We start from the raw sequence: 19,798 nt of genomic DNA on the forward strand, positions 1-19,798 counted from the left end.
TCATACCACATCTGTAAACTGAGAAAGGGTTACTGGATAAGGTTCAGAGTTTAGATTAACATTTGCTTAGTCCCTGCTCTCACACCACACTGTTAAGTATTGTAGAAATAGCAAAGATAGATTAGTCCCAGATGAAGAAGTTTTAATTTCTTCCCTTTGGGGAAATCTAGACTAAAATCTTGGCTTTTAGAAACCACCTCAAAATCTTATCCAAGCACAGGCTCTTGTTCCACCACTGAGAGAAACTGTTCTGATCTGTTCAACTGCCAGCTGGCAGCACCTTAAAAAAATGTCTGTACTTTATTAATACCACCTCAGAAAAACCTTATCCACAAAGCCCAGTGGTATTTTTCTCTGAGTCTTCTCCTGAATTGCAGTTCATCTGTATGGGCTTTGTCCAGGCTTTGAAAAACCCAGTGAGACTGTCTCTTTCCCAGCAGTGCAGAATATGGTCTAGTGTATACTCTGACTTCCCCAGCTCAACTCACCTGCCCCAATAATCCCCATGCAATACAGTTATTCTTTTGAAAATAAATTTCAGTGATAGAATCAGATAATAAGCTGTATGGGAGACTCCTGTTTAAAATAATAATAATAATAATAATAATAATAATAATAATAATAATAATACAGATGAAGCATGATATATCATTACCATGGAGTACAGGGATACAAAAGAAAAGAGGAACTGATAGATGTTCTTCTCTCTCATAGTGAGTGCTCTGCTTTCTGAAGAGCTACTTATGCACCACTCTCCAAATTAGTGCTTTTTTTTTTTCTCACTATCTGTGTTATGCTTTTATCTTGAGCAGATTATGAAAAGCACATCTGTTTCTGCTGGCAGCTTCAGCACCAACTTTGAAAAATGCTCATTTCTCATTCTTGCTCAGAGAGGTTGCTCACTTTGTTCCGTAACTGGAGGCTTTTTCCCAATACATTCCTTTGCATATTTGCTCACCATTATGAAAGTCTGCAGATAGCAGTCTTGGTAAATATAAGCTATTATAACCACAGCACTGTGATATATGTTTCATGTCATTGTCTTAATGCATTGGTGGATATGTTGGAAACGTTGCATTGATGTCTATTACCTTTATTTGCAGAAAATATTGAGAAGTAAATAATGATATTCTGAGCTGTCCACCCTGCCTAATTTCATCCTTACGGAAGGATATCTTCTGTGTGGAAGAACAGGAGCTATCAGGAGTACTATTCCCGCCCAGTCTACTCAGATAGCCAACTCCAGAAATCGGGAGATTTCAGGGAGAGAGCAGTAGAAGCCTGTTCCAATCAGACGAAGACCTGTGCCTCTTTTTTCAAACAGGATGCATTAGAAATCATGAACTGGTTTAACACACTATTGTGTATAGAGAATTATCTAATTACCCATTCCCTTGAAGACTCTCTCAATTGCTGACCAGACTGGAATTAGTTTGACAGAGAGTCTTTGATCATTTAAAGCTCACAAGTGAATGCAATGGCTTAGCCCATCTGTGTAATAATTGTCTTTGAAAACATGAAGACTTGAAGAGGCTTTCATTAACTTCCTGAGAGCCTCTGTCTTTTTCACCATATACTTTTCATGCCTTTTCTTTCAAAGCCAGCACAAATTTTAACTGTTGGAAACTGTTTTCAATTTTATATTCTAGAGATGTAGTTTCTGGAAGAAAAATCAAATGTCAACTCCAAACAAGTACATTATTGAATTATAGAATAACAATACATGTAGTATCAGGAAAAAAAAAATGTTTAGTAAGTAAGAAAAAAGTATCAGCCGAAAATCCCTGCCTAAACACAGGTAGAAGATAATTTTTTATGTTGTTACCAGAGAGTCAGAAGAATTTTCAATCTTATATTTGTGGATGCCTCACATATAGATGTGTATTTCACACCTAAATAATAACCTTCCCTAATCACTCTATTTAATCACTCTATTTAATTCACTTTTAATCAGATAACTTACTTGGGATCACAGATAGATAGCTTTGTGCCATTTCCAAAAATTACTCTCCTAGCTCTGATATCCCAGACACTGAGTTCAAATCATTAAAATAACATAGTCTAAGTCACCTGGGAAATTTACTCCTGATGCAATGTGAAACTATGATTTCAACATGAAACCAGGGGTGTCTGAATTTTTCCCTTCAATCTAAGGAAAACATGTAGACCGGTGTCGGTGTAACAATGTTAGCCCTGTCAAGCTAATATTTTCCTTTTCATATTTACTGCATAAACCTTCAAACTGTCTTACAGGACTCCAAAGTTAAGATCAATGATATGCTGATGACACTAGCCTAAGAAACTGATGATTCTCTCATCTGCAGTATTCCCAGGTTCCTACTCTGTTTTGCCTAACATGCTGAGAAATAATCCTAGTTTAATTTTCTTTCAGCCTTCTCTAGTCCCTTTCCTCCTCATCTAGAGTCTATGTTCATCCTCCAAAACGACTCCGTAATATCTTTCCATAATAGATCTATTTAGAAACACAAACTGGTAGTCACTGCTTCCATCTTTATAGCCTGTCCTCCAGATGTTACTCACCTGAGCTGACTTGTAATCTAGTCCCTCTTCTAAAGACAAACATACTGTATCTTTCAGTTTTCCACTCAATATTAACCCTTTGCAATAAATTCTTGCCTACCAGGTGCATATTTCAATGGCTCCTCATCCAAAATATGTGGGAAAACTTTCTACTAGAAGATGACGCACAAAGTTAGATGAAACTTCATTATGTATTCTCAGGTTTCTAAAGCATTTTGAAATGTTACTGAGAAAAGGACGAAGACTTACAAAGCATCACAAGAAGTTCAGTCCCTTTTCTAATAACTGACTTCACACTGCAGTATCAGTTTATATGAATATGGAAGGGACTTCACTTTTGCATTTTAAAACTAACAAATATTGACATAGGCTGAGTTAGAAAATCCAATTTTTAGGCCACTAATCAGAATAACTCCCAGACACCATATAATTATTATTTTAAAGATGCACAAATCAAGTCTGAAATTAGTAGCCAGAAAGTCTGTAAATGTGTTAAACTTCTTTTGCAGCATTTGGCAGCATGTAAAATGTGTTGCAGCTCTCTATGCATGACTGCACTATGCTGTGACTACTAAGCCTGTGTAAAATCTTTAGCAACAGAAAACTATAGAAAATATGACAGTCTTCTCTAGCTGGTCTTTACTGCAGCAGTTCACAGCCACACCATACACAAGCAATCCTTGGATTCCAAGGCAGCACCTCTATTCCAACTGATTTTCATCAGGGGAAGTCTAAAATAATTTGGGAACGTGCTTCCATGTAATCCCTAGTCCACCTACCCTAAAAGTAATTACCAATCCCAGTGTTAATATCATACAGAAAGCTGAAACTTACTTGGGATAACAAGAAGTTGGGTGCCAGCTCCAAACGCCAGTTTCACATATCCCTGATTGGCACACTGATGCCAATCACTACAAAAATGTAGACAGATTTTCCCAACTCATACTGCCAATCAGATCATACAGCCATTCTAGAGCAGAGAATAATTTGAGGGAGCAGTAGCTAAGCACATTGATTTAAGTCACTCTAAAAGTACCACAGAAATCTAAAACAAAATAATCAGGAACAGAGGGATAAAGTGAAAAATCACTCATTCATTGGTTAGAATTGTGTATTGCACTTTGTGGGACAATAGTAGAATAATATGCTTTTTTTCCATCAGTAATATCACCTAAAATCCCTGTTCAGTGTGCCATGTAATTAGGACCATCTCCTGTCAGTCCAATGTTTCTCCTTAACATTTCACTGTTTGTTACCCACTTGGTTTGATCATCAACAAGGTTCCTTTCCTAATGTCAGCTTGTATCCGTCTTCACCCCCATAATTCACAGGAATTATCTTTTATTTATCCAGGAAAACTTTACAAGAAAGCCTTTGACTGTACTTATAGTTATCTTCTCCCTGGAATTAACAGCACACTGAGATCCTATCCAGATCTTAGAACCTAACAGTGAGTTGCAAAAGTATCTGAGCCTTCTAAATCTTACCAGATCAGGATTCATACACCCTCACTTAGTAAGATAAGATAGCAGAAGTAAGATAATAGCAGAAGTAAGGATTAAGTATGGACTTGTAGCTGTTACAACTTGATAAATCTGGATTCAAGTCCCAGTCATGTACACTTACAGAATGTGTGGATAACACCATATCTTTATATCACAGTAACCAGCTAAAAGACAGCTCAGTTCCCATTCCAACACTAATATTTAAAAATGTTATGAGTATATTGTTTCTTGATGGGATTCTGCTACAAGTAAAGACCAGATAAAATGGTGATAGTCACAATAAGTAGGTATTTTCTAAGTATTATAGCCATTCTTGTATTTCAACGCTTGTACACCAGACACATAATCCATGACTTTGCTTGAAGCCAATGGAATTTAAATGGATTTACCCTTAGAACAGAAGAAATGCATGTGACTTGACAGAACACCAAAACTGGTCTTTGTCTTAGCTTATTATAGGAATGCAATTGAATGAAGATCATTGTAAGCACAAAGAATAATTCTTGAACAGCCGCCTTGGAACAACTTCAACCAGTTAGGGTGAAACCTCTGGCTACCATAAATTTGAGAGCTGCCATTTCCCAGATTTTAATGTGTAACAACAACTAGTTTGCAAATTAGGCAAAAAATCTGGATGAATGTACCTGGCAGAACCAGAAGTCTTGTCCCAGATCCAAATGTAAATTTGTTACCACTTCCGTAGTTACACAATGGCACAGGCCTCTACAATATCCAGAGTGGCATTGAATGGAACCTTCATCCATGAAATATTCCACCAAAGGAAATCCCATTTATTGGTATAGTTAGACAGAACCACCTATCTAGGACTTTACTTCCCTTTGACCTTCTTTTCACATTCCCTTTATGAAGCACTATTATCATGTACTGCACCTTTCAAACTCTCGAACTCCTCTTCTTTAATATTCCCCTATATCATATTTATCCAGTTGCTTCCGGAAAACCACATGCATCACAAATCTGTTCTTCACCTCATTCCCCATCAATTACTTTGTCTCACAGTCACCAGATTCATCTCTAAAAAGTAAATACTTTTACTTCACAGCTCACCTAGTGACTGATGGCGTAGTATAAACTTCATCATCACATTCTCTTGGATTTGCCATCTAGATTAATCAAGAGTGATGTCAGAGCAAATTTGCCATTTAGATTTTAAGCAGAAATTATGCTTTTTAGTATGCAATTTCTTTGTGGTAGGGAAATTGTTCTACCATCGATCACTGAGCTTTCAGTATGTATTCAGGAAATTCTTAGGTTTTACATTGTGAACACGGCTAAGAACCAGAGACAACCCAAATTGCCCTTGATATCAGAAGAACCTGGATAATATGGCTATTGTGAGAAGAGTTGAAAAAAAATGCAGAAACATTAAATATCAGAACTTGAATTCATGGACGCTTGCACCTGAGCTAAAAAAAATAAAAAAATAAAAAAATAAAAAAATAATAAAAAAAAAAAAAAGGGAGTAGGAAGTGGGGAAGGGAATATCACAACAAGAAAGCAGTTGAGCAGTTGGAGACGAACTTGGGTAATTTAACTGTCACTGTCCAAATGCATGCTCCCGGTTTGTAGGATTAGCTAGTTTTACCTGACAAAAACTGGCTAAGCATGGTGAAAGCTCTGTATACCAGGTTCTATATAACTAGAAAAATGCATTCATATAAAAATAGATATTGGATCAAAATGCATTGTAACCTCACTCACTGGTTAATGTCAAGCCCAGAATCCCTCCTTAAAGAACACAATCCATAGGAGATTTCTGTTGCTAAGGAGCTTGCAAATTAAATTGAGAATGAGATCATAATTAATTTATTGCTTAATATCTGAACAAAATCCAATAATTAGTGACACCACACTCTCATTCTTCCTGCAAAACCTAGACCATAATTAAGTTTGCTCTCCATCCCAAGTAGAAAATGAGATTTAACTTCTGAGAAAGCAGAGATAATATCTGAGACACAGGTGAACTATTTTTAATTCTTTTCACTCTCTTCCTATGGAGAAGGAGGAAAACAGTCTTGACAGTCTTTCTCCAGAAGTATTTTTCTTTTCTTAAATAGCTTTTATTTTTTAAGTAAAAAGTTCCTGAAAAATCTACAGTACTTGAAAATTTGCTTAAGATTTAATTACTAATGAAAACAAACAAAAAAAATATAAAAAAAAAAACCCACCTTGAGTTTTCTGATTAAAATGCTCAGACAAGTTTGTCAGTTATGAGTATACGCATTCACAATATTCAAAGGAGGAAAGATTTATTTATTAAAATTTCATTCCTTAATATTGTGTAGTATGTCTCCAAATTCAAGCAATTATCATAATAATTAATAATTGCACTGAGGACCATCTTTATCTTCCTAGAGTATCCAGTAGATACTATAGTAACTGTGAGTTCATTATCATTACTTTTGGGCAACAACATGCATCTGAACTGCATTTCATTACTCTTTTAGTGAACATTTACTTTTTTTCAGACCGCTAAACAACTCAGAGATCTTACTTGGTTTTACCATGAGCCTTGTTCCATCTCCAAAGGTTAGCTTGTAGGTATCCAGAGACACACTGTGTTATTTGCCATAGCAAAAATCTTTGTACACTCCTATCAACCCCAGTCCATGTAAATAATTTTTCTCTGCCCTGATTGCTTCAATAGACCATGAGACTCAGTTTTTCTTCCAGGTTCATATATTGTAAGGAAGTGCCATGAAAACAGTATCAGTATCTTGGACCAGATTCTTCTCCTATATGTCACAGACTATCATGTTTGCTTCACATGTCGTATCTTCTGCTAACTCCAAGAAAGATATATTCCTACACAATGAATAATAACTCTGACCATTTGCAGTTTTGTATCCATCCCTGTCCTAGTTTCTCAAGAAAAAAGAATGGAACACAAATTATGAGCACTTATCCTTATATTCCTTTAATTTCTCACCCCACACACTTGGCATGCATTCTTTCTTACTTCTGTGCCCTTTACTCATTCGTCTTCCTCCTCACACTGTAGTCTCATTAACACCGAAAGGAAGAGCCACAAGGCAATTGCCCTGACACCTCCATCCCTGACAAACCCAAACCTGCACCACTCAGCAAAGGCCATTATATTTTTTCACATCTCTGTTCTTGTATTTCACTTGTTTGTTTGTTTGTTCATTTTCAACTTGCTTTCTTTCCCCAGAATAGATGCATTTCTAGTGCACAGTGATTAAACAGAAAGTCTCCAACTTCTTTCCAGTGAATAGTATAACATCCCAAATTTCTCTACAGAGCCACTGTACCATTATTTTTGAAGTTATATTATAGTATCCCCTGTTATGAGTCCCTCTTGAAACAGTGATCAGACAGCTCACCTGGTGCAACGAGAAGTTTTGTTCCACTCCCCCATGTGTATTTTCCCCATCCTCCAGAATCAGCACTGTGTGACAGGTCCTTACAAAATGGCTCTCTTCATTCAGCTAGGTGGGTGTTGAAGGGCAAGCAACATGGAGAAGGCATGGGATAATCTTTTCAGCCATGTCTCTACCTCTGAGAAAACCTATCGACACCTAGACACATTTCCACAGATCTTCTCCAGCCTCTTTTTGCCAAATACATTTCCCTATGTTCACATGCATGGGAATAATTAGCTATGAATACAGTCACCTCAGGCGTCAGAGACTGGAGTATCTACTCCTTAGTTAGCAGGGAACACTGTATGTAGATTCCTTTGTTATATCCGAAATATAATGCTTGCTGTTAGTCATTGCATATGGTTTCTCAGTATCTGGGTCTTCCCACCCATCCTTCTTTACTTCCTCATCATCTTTTATTGCTGAAGAACATTGTGTGTGTTCATTACATCATGGTGATTATCTAACTATTAACAAGCGCTGAGACAACTGGACTCCCATTGTCATCATTTTTCCATGCAATGGTCCAAATACTTATTGCTTTAATGACAGTTTTATATCTTTACCAAAAATGAAGTTATTTCCTGACCCAGTATTCATATAGTTATATGAAGCTTCCCACACAAGCATACATGGAAAGAAAACAACAAAAAAAAAAACATACTTTCCAAGCCAAATTCTTTGTTTCCTTCTCAATCTACAAGTCAGAGATCATTTTGTCTCTTACTTTCTTAAGTAAATATGAATAGTTACTAACACCAATATTTTGAGGAAAAACAAAATTTCAATGAATATGTAACCTATTACGTTTCATTGTTTGGTTGTCATTTACAGAAAATCATAAAGAATTTAGTTTCAGCTAAATGTCAGCTGGGATACAGTGTCACACTTCTACTGATGCTGGAAAGAATATACTGGAGTTTTTAAATAGCACCATTATCACCTTTCAACAGATTGAGAACTGTAGTTCGACATACACATGCTTTCTTTCTTTTCTTTTTTTTTTTTTGGGGGGGGGGGGGGAAGGGACAAAGAAAGAGGTTCAAAACATCCCTGTATGCATGTTTCTAAATTCCACTTTTTGGAGAGAGAAATTTGAGCTTTGATGTTACAGTGGCACTAAGCAACTTATTAACAGATTCTCAACAGTTGACCAGCAAGGTGAGACAACATTGCTAGTCTTTGCATGAGGATAGAGGCAGTGGAGTTTTGTTGTTCTTTTCCAGCCTACAGAGATACAACCAAAATCTAAGGTGAAGAATACAATAAATAAATAAATAAATAAATCTGTTAGTGAGATTATAAAATGAAAAATAAAAGTCAGCTTACTTTGGTTTATTTGAATATTTATCCTACATAATAATAATTGAATCATATTAACTGTAGGACAGGACCCTCCAACATCGATATGTCTTTATCAAGAGCTCAGGGTATCCAACAGTGAAAAGGAAAGAATGAGAGAGCCTGGCAGGATATACCTGCCATCCAGGCATTTCAACTATACAACCAGTAGACAGACAAGATAATAGAGAGCATTATGTCTTTTTCAGGCCATTCTTGCTGAGACTTAATAGAGGTAATACCTGCATGACACAAAATCCTCACATTTTGGATGCAATGGAATAATGCAGCATTGACCACCAGATCAAGAGGTCACATAGTATTTATCCAGTTCTAGCACAAACAGCAAGATCTGTGAGCACTGACTTAGTGTATGAAGGTAACAGTCCAACTATCAAGAGAAGTAGAGAAGACAACTGCATAACTGGTTGCCCTCAATGACACATTCACTAGCACAACAGCAGATATTCCATATTTTTCATCTTCTCCTACAGATTATTCTAAATTCAGAAGGAAAAAAATGCCCTTACTTTAGCATCTCATTTCATTAAAAAAAAAAAAAAAAAAAAAAAACAGCCTTTGAAAAAAACAGTCTTGTCTACTTGCAGTTGTGAAATTGGAATTTGGAGCCAATGTTCACTTTTTCTCTGCCTAGAAAAAAATGCATTCATATACATTATTTTTCACAAATTCCAGTCTTGTTCTATTCCCATCTAAGGTTTCAGATATGCATCATGAAGATCAGAAAAAAACACTGCACAGAATTTTCTTTCTTTCTCCTCCCCCTTTGATATGATTAATACTGTGGGCATTTTGATAAGGCTTTTTTTTTTTTTTTTTTTTTTTTTCAGGGAAACTATGAGAATTTGCCGCAGCCCAAAGAGTCACAGAATCACTTAGGTTAGAAGGGACCTCTTGAGGTTATCTAATACAACACTAATGTGATTGACAGGGATCCCCAGTACAAGAAAGATGCAGATTTTCTAGAGCAAGTCCAGTGAAGGGCCACAAAAATGATTAAGGGAATGAAACATCTGCCATAGAAAGAGACAGAGAGAGAGCTGGGATTTTTTAGCCTGGAAAAGACAGAGCTTGGAGGGGGAGGTGTTACATGGGTATAAATGCCAAATAGGAAGAAGTAAAGAAAACAGAACTAGACTCTCCTCAGGGGTGCCTAGTAACAGGACAACAGGCAATTGGCACAGACTGAAAAATGGGAAATTCCACTTAAACTTAAGGAAAAAGATATAATTGAGGGGATGGTTAAACACTGGAGCAGATTTCACAGAGAGGTTACAGAATCTCCACTCAGAGATGTCCATGTCAACAGAAACTTCTTTTTGTTGACCCTGCTTTGGACAAAGGGCCTGGACTAGATGTTCTCCAGAAGTCCCTCCCAAATTTTGTGATTTTATGAACACTAAACTTCAAAAAAACCTCACATGTTGCTTGCTAAGAGCATGTACAGGTATAGTTACAGAGATTCACTAAAGTATGGTAATTTGTTGAGCCATGCTAATAGACCATTAGTAATGAAGCTGTTTAAGATCCCTACTGACAAAAAAAGGTCTGGTGACTTCACTGTTAGATGTGGTTCAATAGCTGCACCACAAAGCCTTGTTTGCTGGAATGGCAAAAAGGGATATGAACAACATGACCGTGGTCTAGGGTCAGAGTAACTGATGAAAACCATCTTCTTATCAGTCCGTCTATGGTTTGTTTGTTTGTTTGTATCTTTCTATGATATATCAAATGGGCAGATAATGCAAGAATGACTACAGTAATTTAAATCAGTTCTATCATCAACTAACATTCCTTTAATTGCCAAGTCATGGTGCTAAAAGCCACTCTGCTATTCAAATCTAAATCTACAATAAAAACTGCAAATACATATAACCATGTTTCTTACTTGGTTTCACAAGAAGCTTTGTCCCTTTTCCAAAGATGATGGTATAGCCAGCATTCACACAATGAAAAACAAGCCAACAAAAACCATCCCTGCAGCCATCACATCCATGGCTACAAATATAGGTTATGTGATCTAATCACAGGAAATTTAAAACAAAATACAGCACTTCCTTCATGGAAAGATGGGATTATGGGAATTTAAATGCCTAATCAAACTGCTATTCCTCTCTTGGATACTCTGCATCGTGGGATTTTCAAATGAAGGTAAGAGAAGTAAGACAGTGCTTCAAACACATCTAGAATCCATTATATTAGGTGAGAGCAGTGCTCTGGTAATGACCTAACATAATAGAATAAATGAATAAATAAACACTAATTTCCACTTTGCTACTGCATATCATGTAATTATTTATTTATTTATTTATTTATTTTTGCCCCATGTTTTCAAGACAGTTAAGACATTTTAGCAAATCAGCTCTTGGTTTCATGAAGGTTGATATATGGAGACATTTCCTTCTTACTCCCTTTTATCCTTCCCCTCCCCGTGTTTAAGTATTTTAGGAGTTATGCATCTGTAAATTTACAATGAGCATGCACAAAATTTGGCAGGAATTTGTCAACTACATTTGGACTTATCTTTAAGGAGACTTCTTGATTTTTCTCAATTTAAAGAGTTACATAGCAGTGTGGACACAAATACACACACACACATACACATTTAAAAATAAAAAAAAGAAATAATAAAAAAAGCATTTTTAACATCCACTTAGCAACAAAATCAGCATTTCCTGAAGGCTGAAGTTACTTTTTCTCTCCTGAAACACAGCCCCCAGGACATGACTGTGGAGTGAAATTGCAATACACAGGGATTAACCCACCTACTTGGCAAGAGGGTAACCTTAACCCCTGAGCCAAAAGTGAATTTGAGGGTGTTGTCACAATAGCACAGCACTTGACAGAAACCCAGAGGGTTCAGATTCCAGCAGATGACACTGCCACCACTCAGGCTATATCGTAGACTCTTTACTTACATTCCAGGCAAGTGGGATGCTGAGATTCAGCTGGAAACCAGCTGGTTTCTGCAGTGTGGATTTATGGTGTGCAATTTCACTTGCTTGGCTTTTTCAGGAGTCCTCTCACTGCAAGCTATCTGCTCACAAACATAAGGTTCCTACTTTCACTGCCCACAAGATATCCAGGCTGAAAACTACTATCATATTAATCCACAGCTTTTCTTTCTCTGGTTACACTCAGAACAACAGTCTACCTATCAGAGCTAGTTAGCATGACTAGCAGGAAACAGCTGGATCATGCACAGCCTGGACCTACCCTGAAATAGCTAAAAGACCCAAGTAAGGAATAGAACTGAATTCCATTACGCATTCCCCATGAGCCATACACAGGCACAATGAACAAGACGGTCAAACTATCCATCTCCCTAAACAACACCACACTTTCTGCACCCTCCCAGACTATCAGCAGCCTAGAGCACCATGTTCACAGCATCTTTATCTCAATAGAAGAAGTTATCCACATAGAAAAAAATTAGTAGGCACAAGAGCATCTTTCAATGGTGATTGCTAACTTGTGTGGGGATTTCATCAAAGACCATTATCTCAGAGACACCTTTGATAGCTTACGTTGTTCACAACAAATGAAATAGTGCCTACACTCTCATTCCCCTCTGTAAGGAGGTGTGGATAACACATGGATGTCTACAGGATGAAACCCAGGATACATAGGGACATCTGACAAAGGAGAAACAGGAAAGCTGAGCACTCACTTGGTTGGACAGACAGCCTGGTCCCTGAGCCAAAGGTCAGTTTGCCATATCCAGAGCCATAGCCACACAGCATTTCCTCCCATAACAAAAAACCCAAGCAGCTCATATGGCTTTCTTGTGCCTCAAAATGCCAGAACTTGTCTCAGGCCCCTGCTCATCTAAGGCTGTTCACAGTCACAAAGCAATCACCCCTGACATGCCTTTGTAAATAGCTTTCCCACCATTCCAAGGACAAACTTCTGCCCTACCATCTCTTCTTCCCAAAACACCTCACAGCTCTGCCATACCCAGAGAGAATGCACAGGCTTGTGCACACTCATAAAAAGCCTGACCAAAACTTACATTCCAGCATTACTGTCCGAGCTATTTCTGCCTCACCGAGCAAGGATAAGTAATGCCTGTAACTGTACTCACGAGTCTTTACACAAATCTTTGTTCCAGCTCCAAAGGTGAGCGTCTTACTGTCAGCACTCACAGTAACAAATACCATTATGCAAAAGCTCTCATCTCCCCATAATAAGGAAGACCTTCGTATGGCTGGCAGAGACCCTTCCCAAAAACACACAGGTCACCCTTTCCCAAGGACATGCAGACCTCAAGATAACCTTGGCCCCAACCACCCAAAACCTCATTAAATACTGCATCCAGGACACTCTCAAAGCAGGCAAGTGGAGAGAAGGCATTTCAGCTTGGCAAAGCTGAGGGTAAAGGATGAAAATGGAAAAACATCTGTAGCAAGAGTCCCATATGAAACACCTATGGAAAGCTCCACACTCACTTGGTTGGACGGACACCCTGGTCCCTGAGCCAAAAGTCAGCTTGTTGTAGCCAAACACACAGCATTTCCACCCATTACAAAAAGCCCAGCTCGCTTTGTCATCACAAAGGCAAATCCCCACCAAGAGGCAAGGAAACCAGTCTGACAGTGCAAAGGGAAGGAAAGAACGAGGCATGTAAGGGAGACAAGGTGGCATAAAAAACTGCAAGGAGCCCAAGTCATTGGGACATGTAGGGAACCCAAGTCCTAGGGATGCTCAGAGAATAGCCCAGTTGCTTTTCGGAAGTTCTTCCCCGGGAAAAAAAAAAAAAAAAAAATGGAGACTAAGGTAAAAGGGAAGCCACTCCGTTTTACAGCACGATTTTCTGAGTATCTGGTACATGATCTCAAGCATAAAGCACCTGGAGTCAGGCCATGGCAGAACTCCCTGACACAACAGGCTTAAGGACAGGGCCACTACCTGCAAAAAAGGAAAATCCATTCCCTAGCCAACTTGCTCTTTTCAGAGTTCTCTGTTGCCTTAGAAAATTGTTAAGCCCCACAACTGACAAGGAACCACACACAACAGAGGGAAGCTCTGAACAGATTATATGACCTCAGGAAAGTCAGTACTGGGGGATTGTCAGGGAACAAAGCATGCAGACTTCAAGTTGAGCTTTGCTCCAACCACCCAAAAAAAAATATTAAAAATATTAAATTCTGCACCCAGAACACTCTCAGAGCCTGCAAGAGCAGAGAAGGCATTTCAGCTCGACAAAGGTGAAGTTAAAGGATGGAAATGGAAAAACACCTGTAGCAAGAGTCGCATATGGAACATCTATGGAAAGCTCCACACTCACTTGGTAGGACAGACAGCCTGGTCCCTGAGCCAAAGGTCAGTTTGTAGTTCCCATAGTCACACAGCATTTCCTCCCATTACAAAAATCCCAGCCTACCCCACTTGAGAAACACCACCTCTCCTCAGTCCCTGCTTCCCTGTCCTGACAAACTGTCTCAGCAGATGTCAAGATCCTCTGTCTACCATTCAGTGCTGCACACTCCTGACAAACCATGCACCACTCCACTTGTTGGGGGCGAGGAGGAGAAGATGGAAAAAACGGGACCAAAAGAGCCCAGCTCAGGAAAGAACACTGGCAATAGGGGCTGTCTTCCTCCCAAACCCTACCTTTCTGTTACATTACAGTTAAAAGGTACTGAAGCACCTCTAAGATGTTACAGAGATAGACACCCACCACTTGCATACACTTTTTTTTTATTTTTGCAGTCGCCTGGAGAGCTTGAGGAATAATGTAAGTACAAAACCAAAGTTGTCTGAAGCATCAGTTATCCAAGACACACATAGCAATCAATGCTCAGAGCAAAGGGAAGAAAAGAACCAGGCAAGTAAGGGAGATGAGGTGCCATAACAAACTGCAGAGAGCCCAAGGCACTGGGACCTATGGGGAAACCAAGTCCTAGGGATGCCCGGAGAATAGCCCAGTTGCGTTCCCAATGTTCTTCCCCACAAAACAATGAAGAGCAAGACAAAAAATTAATAATTAGATTTTGAGGCAAAAAAGCATGTTTCAATGGTGATTGCCCACTTGTGTGGGGATATCATCAAAGATCATTATCTCAGGGACACTTTGGTGGCTTGCAATGGAAAAACAAATGAAATAGTGTCTACACACCCCCTCCCCTCTGTAAGGAGGTGTGGATACCACAAGGATGTCTACAAGATGAAACACAGGATATGTATGGACATCTGACAAAGGATAAACAGGAAAGCTGAGCACTCACTTGGTTGGACAGACAGCCTGGTTCCAGAGCCAAAGTTTAGTTTGCCATATCCAGAGCTAGAGCCACACAGCATTTCCTCCCATAACAAAAAGCCCAGGCAGCTCCTGCAGAAGTGGCACTTGTCCTCAAGGCTGAGCCAAACAGTGTCAAGGCTAGGAGGGGCAGCAGAGGGTAAGATGGGTCTGAAGGATCCTAGGCTGCAAGTGGAGGTTAAGAGTCTGGCTTCACGGAATGTAACAGGGCCCAAAACTGAGAAGCATCTCCCCAGTACCCCCACTCCACCTGACTCTACAGTACTGCTGCGCAGTCCACTGGCTTGCCTTCAAAAAGGAAAAGACAATTTCATTTTTAGTATGATTTGCTGTTTACCTGGTACAACTGAAAGCACAGTTCCTTTTCCAAAAGTGACTGTGCGGTCATCATACACACTGGCATATCTCATTACAAAAATGTCTCTGCAAACCCTGCATGTGATCTCAAGAACAAAGCACATGGAATCAGGCCATGGCAGAGGTCCCTGGCACAACAGGTTCAAGCGCAGGGTCACTACCTGCAACAAAGGAAAATCCGTACCCTAGGTCAATTGCACTTTGCAGGGGAGCATGCCCTGTCACCTTTGGTAATTTTTATGCCTCACAAGTGACAACTCTCACCTACAGTAACTCTTGCCCAGAATCAGGGGGACCATGTGTGTGGCACTGCTTCTGTGCACAAAGCATGTGGAAAACCATCATGTCAGGCAATCCATGCATTTCAGAGGCAGCCGTGAGATGTCAGGACTGCTGCTTCTGTCAAGAGCCAAAGCCTTTCCTGATGGAAAGCACATCACGGGTGGCCCTGCAACTGCAGAAGCACAAGGTTTGAGAACCACTGCAGATTGAAGCACGTTCAGATAGCATCTCATGAACAGCCCTGCAAGAGCCATGAAAAAAGCATTTGGTCAGCAACTACACAAGCTTGATTAAAAGAAGATGTCAAGCGAAAGCATACTCCTGGTAGCCTCCTTTGCTACAAAGTGCTACTGTGTGCTCGGTGCTTGTACTCACGGTGTTTTACCGTCAGTGACATTCCATTACAGACTCTCATCTTTCCAACTCCTGCATTATACACACAGCGTTTTCTCATGCCTCAGAAACACCAGGAATTGCCTTGGGACCCGGCCCGGCCAAGCATGCACTGCCAATGGCCAAAAAGCAATCACCCCTGACATGCCTTTATAAATAGCTTTCCCTCTGTTTCAAGGACAAAATTCTGCTCTGACATCTTTTCTTCATGAAACACCCCACCAATCAGAGAGAAGGCACAGGCTTGTGCACACTCAAAGAGAGCTTGACCAAAACTTACACTCCAACATTACAGTCTGGGCTACCTCTGCCTTGCCTTGCAAGTAACTGTACTCACAATACTTCACACAATGCTTTGTTCCAGCTCCAAATGTGAGCCTCTCCCAGTCAGCAATCACAACAAAGACCATTATGCAAATGTTCTCATTTCCCCATAACAAGGAAGACCTTCGTATGGCTGGCAAAGACCTTTTCCAGCAACACATAGGTCACCCTTTCCCACGGGCATGCAGACCTCAAGTTGAGGCTTGCTCCAACCACCCAAAAACCTCATTAAATACTGCACCCAGGGCACTCTCAGAGCCTGCACAGGGAGGGAAGGCATTTCAGCTTGGCAAAGCTAAGGGTAAAGGATGAAAATGGAAAAACATCTGCAGCATGAGTCCCATATGGAACACCTATGGAAAGCTCCACACTCACTTGGTTGGACGGACACCCTGGTCCCTGTGCCAAAGGTCAGTTTGTAGTTCACATAGTCACACAGCATTTCCTCCCATTACAAAAAGCCCAGCTCACTTTGTCATCACAAAGGCAAATCCACAACAAGGTGCATGGAAACCGGTCTGACAGTGCAAAGGGAAAGAAAGAAACAGACATGTAAGGGAGATTAAGTGCCATAAAGAACTGCAGGGAGCCCAAGGCATTGGGACATGTGGGGAACCAAGTCCTAAGGATTCCTGGAGAATAGCCCAGTTGCGTTTCCAAACTTCCCCCCCAAAAAATGAAGAACAAGGCAAAACTGAAGCAGCTCTGTTTTTCAGAACGATTTTCTGCATACCTGGTACAACTGAAAGCACAGTTCCTTTTCCAAAAGTGACTTTGCCCGCATCATATACACTGTGGAACGTCTCATTACAAAAAATGTCTCTGCAAGCCCTGCATGTGATCTCAAGAACAAAGCACATGGAACCAGTCCACAGAAGAGCTCCTTGACACAACAGGCTCAAGTGCAGGGCCACTACCTGCAATAAAGGAAAATCTGTTCCCTAGCTCAATTGCACTTTTCAGAGGAGCGTTCCATGCCTCATTTTGTAATTATTAAGTCCCACAAGCAACAAATCTCACCTACAGTAACTCTTGCCCAGAATCAGGGGGACCATGAGTATGGCACTGCTTCTGTGCACAAAGCATGTGGAAAACTATCATGTCAGGCAATCCATGCATTTCAGAGGCAGCCGTGAGATGTCAGGACTGCTGGTTCTGTCAAGAGCCAAAGTCTTTCCTGATGGAAAGCACATCACGGGTGGCCCTGCAACTGCAGAAGCACAAGGTTTGAGAACCGCAGCAGACTGAGGCACGTTCAGATAGCATCTCATGAACAGCTCTGCAGAGCTGTGAACAATGCATTTGGTCAGCATCTACACAAGTTTGATTAAAATAAGTCAAGTGAAAGCATACTCCTGGTAGCCTCCTTTGCTACAAAGTGCTACTGTGTGCTCGGTGCTTGTACTCGTGATGTTTTACAATCAGTGACGTTCCATCACTGAATCTCATCTTTCCAGTTGCTGCATTATATAAACAGGGTTTTCTGCTGCCTCAGAAACACCAGGACAGGACTTGGCTCAGGCCCCTGCTCCACCGAGCATGCACTGTCCATGCCACAAAGCAACTAACTGTCCCTGACATGCTTTTGTAAATAGGCTTCCCCTCTGTTCCAGGGACAAATTTCTGCTCTGATGTACCTTCTTCCCACAGCATCTTGCAGCACTGCCATACCCAGAGAAAAGGCACAGGCTTGTGCACACTCATAGGAAATCAGACCAAAACTTACACTCCAACATTACTGTCTGGGCTATTTCTTCCTTCCCCTGCAAGGCTAAGTAATAACTATCTTGGTGAAGCTAGTCACACAGCATTTCTTCCCAATACAGGGCTAAGTGCCCTGTAACTGTACTCACCACGTTTTACACAAAGTTTTGTTCCAGCTCCAAGGATGAGCCTGTTCAAAACATTACTCACAGCACCAAAGGCCATTACACAAATGCTCTCATACCCCCATAATGAGGAAGCCCTTTGTGTGGTGGTCAGAGACCCTTCCCAGCAACACACAGGTTTCTCTTCCCAAGGGCATGCAGACCTCAAGTGGAGCTTTGCACCAACCAACCAAAACGTCATTAAATACTGCGCCTAGGGAGCCCTAAGAGCCTGCATGGGGAAAGAAGGCATTTCAGCTTGACCAAGGTGAAGGTAAAGGATGAAAATGGAACAACATCTGTAGTAAGAGTCACATATGGAACACCTATGGAAAGCTCCACACTCACGTGGTTGGACAGACAGCCTGGTTCCTGAGCCAAAGGTCAGCTTGTAGTTGAACCCAGTCACACAGCACTTCCATTACAAAAAGCCCTGCCAGCCCCCACTTGAGAAGTTGTACCTCTCACCAGTTCTTGCTTCTCTGTCCTGACAAACCTTGTGCTGATCAACAGCTTGAGGAAGAGGAAGGGAAATTTGGAGAATAAGGGCCCAGCTGAGTTCAGCTCAGGAAAAGCCATGAGCACCCCTGGAGATGTCAGAACAAGGAACAAGCTTTCTCTGCACAGCTAAATGTAACTCCTGGGGGACTTGGAAAGCACTGCTTAGGATAGCGGAGCAATAGAAATATCCCAAGCTGGGCACCAGTTGCACTCACTGGGCTGCACAACTAGGAGTTTTCCTGTTGCCAGCAGTACTCTGTAGTTCCACGTTTTAACAGAGCCCTTCCACACCACAGCAAAAAACATCTGCTCTCTTCCCAATGACTCTACAAAGAAACTTGAGGAGAGCAGCTCCTTCCCATCAAAAGCAGCGAACTGAAGCCAGGAGTATCTCCAGCCTTGACAAACCAGGACCTGGAAGAAGACAAGGAACGCCTGCACCTGTGCCATGATGGAATCTGACCAGCACTTTATGGATAAGGGGATCCCTCCTGGACACCTCCTCACTGGTCATTCAAACACCGTGAGCTGTTCCAGTATCACGGCATTCCTGCTGTGTCCTTTGAGATAGGCATACATGTTCTTGCAGCTGAAACCAATGATGCTGCTTAAATGTGCAGGAGCAGAGAGTCTGCATAGGCTTTAGAAACAGTACAAAAGCAATCACACATCCCAGCAATCTGTAACAGTTGCCATTAGTGCAGTTTTAACACTGACAGCTACAGCTAGTACAGGAACCGAACACGAGTTTCACTGCTACCAAGACCAATCTCCTCAGGGATCTCATGTACAAGGGGGAAGAGGATTGGATGCAAAAAGGAGCATTATTCTTTTGGCCTTTCTTCAGAAGAGCAATGGTCAGCCTCACAGAGCTCTGGTGGACAAAGCTGTCTGCCCTACCTGAAATTTCGCAGGTAGGCATGGCTATATTACAAAAGCACCATCTCTTAATGGAAGGGTTCAAGTCATTGGTGTCCCTACATGAAAAAAAGAACACAGGAG

At 40.7% G+C, this 19,798-nt stretch overlaps 1 protein-coding gene across 1 annotated transcript in view; it reads right to left on the minus strand.

Moving 5' to 3' along the window:
- The window catches only part of LOC116498355 (M1-specific T cell receptor alpha chain-like), a 318,814-nt gene that overhangs the window by 3,131 nt on the left and 295,885 nt on the right, over positions 1 to 19,798 (minus strand). The gene's annotated exons all lie outside the window — the stretch shown is intronic.

This window comes from Aythya fuligula, chromosome 24, assembly GCF_009819795.1.
Source record: "Aythya fuligula isolate bAytFul2 chromosome 24, bAytFul2.pri, whole genome shotgun sequence".
NCBI classification, from domain to species: Eukaryota; Metazoa; Chordata; class Aves; order Anseriformes; family Anatidae; genus Aythya; species Aythya fuligula.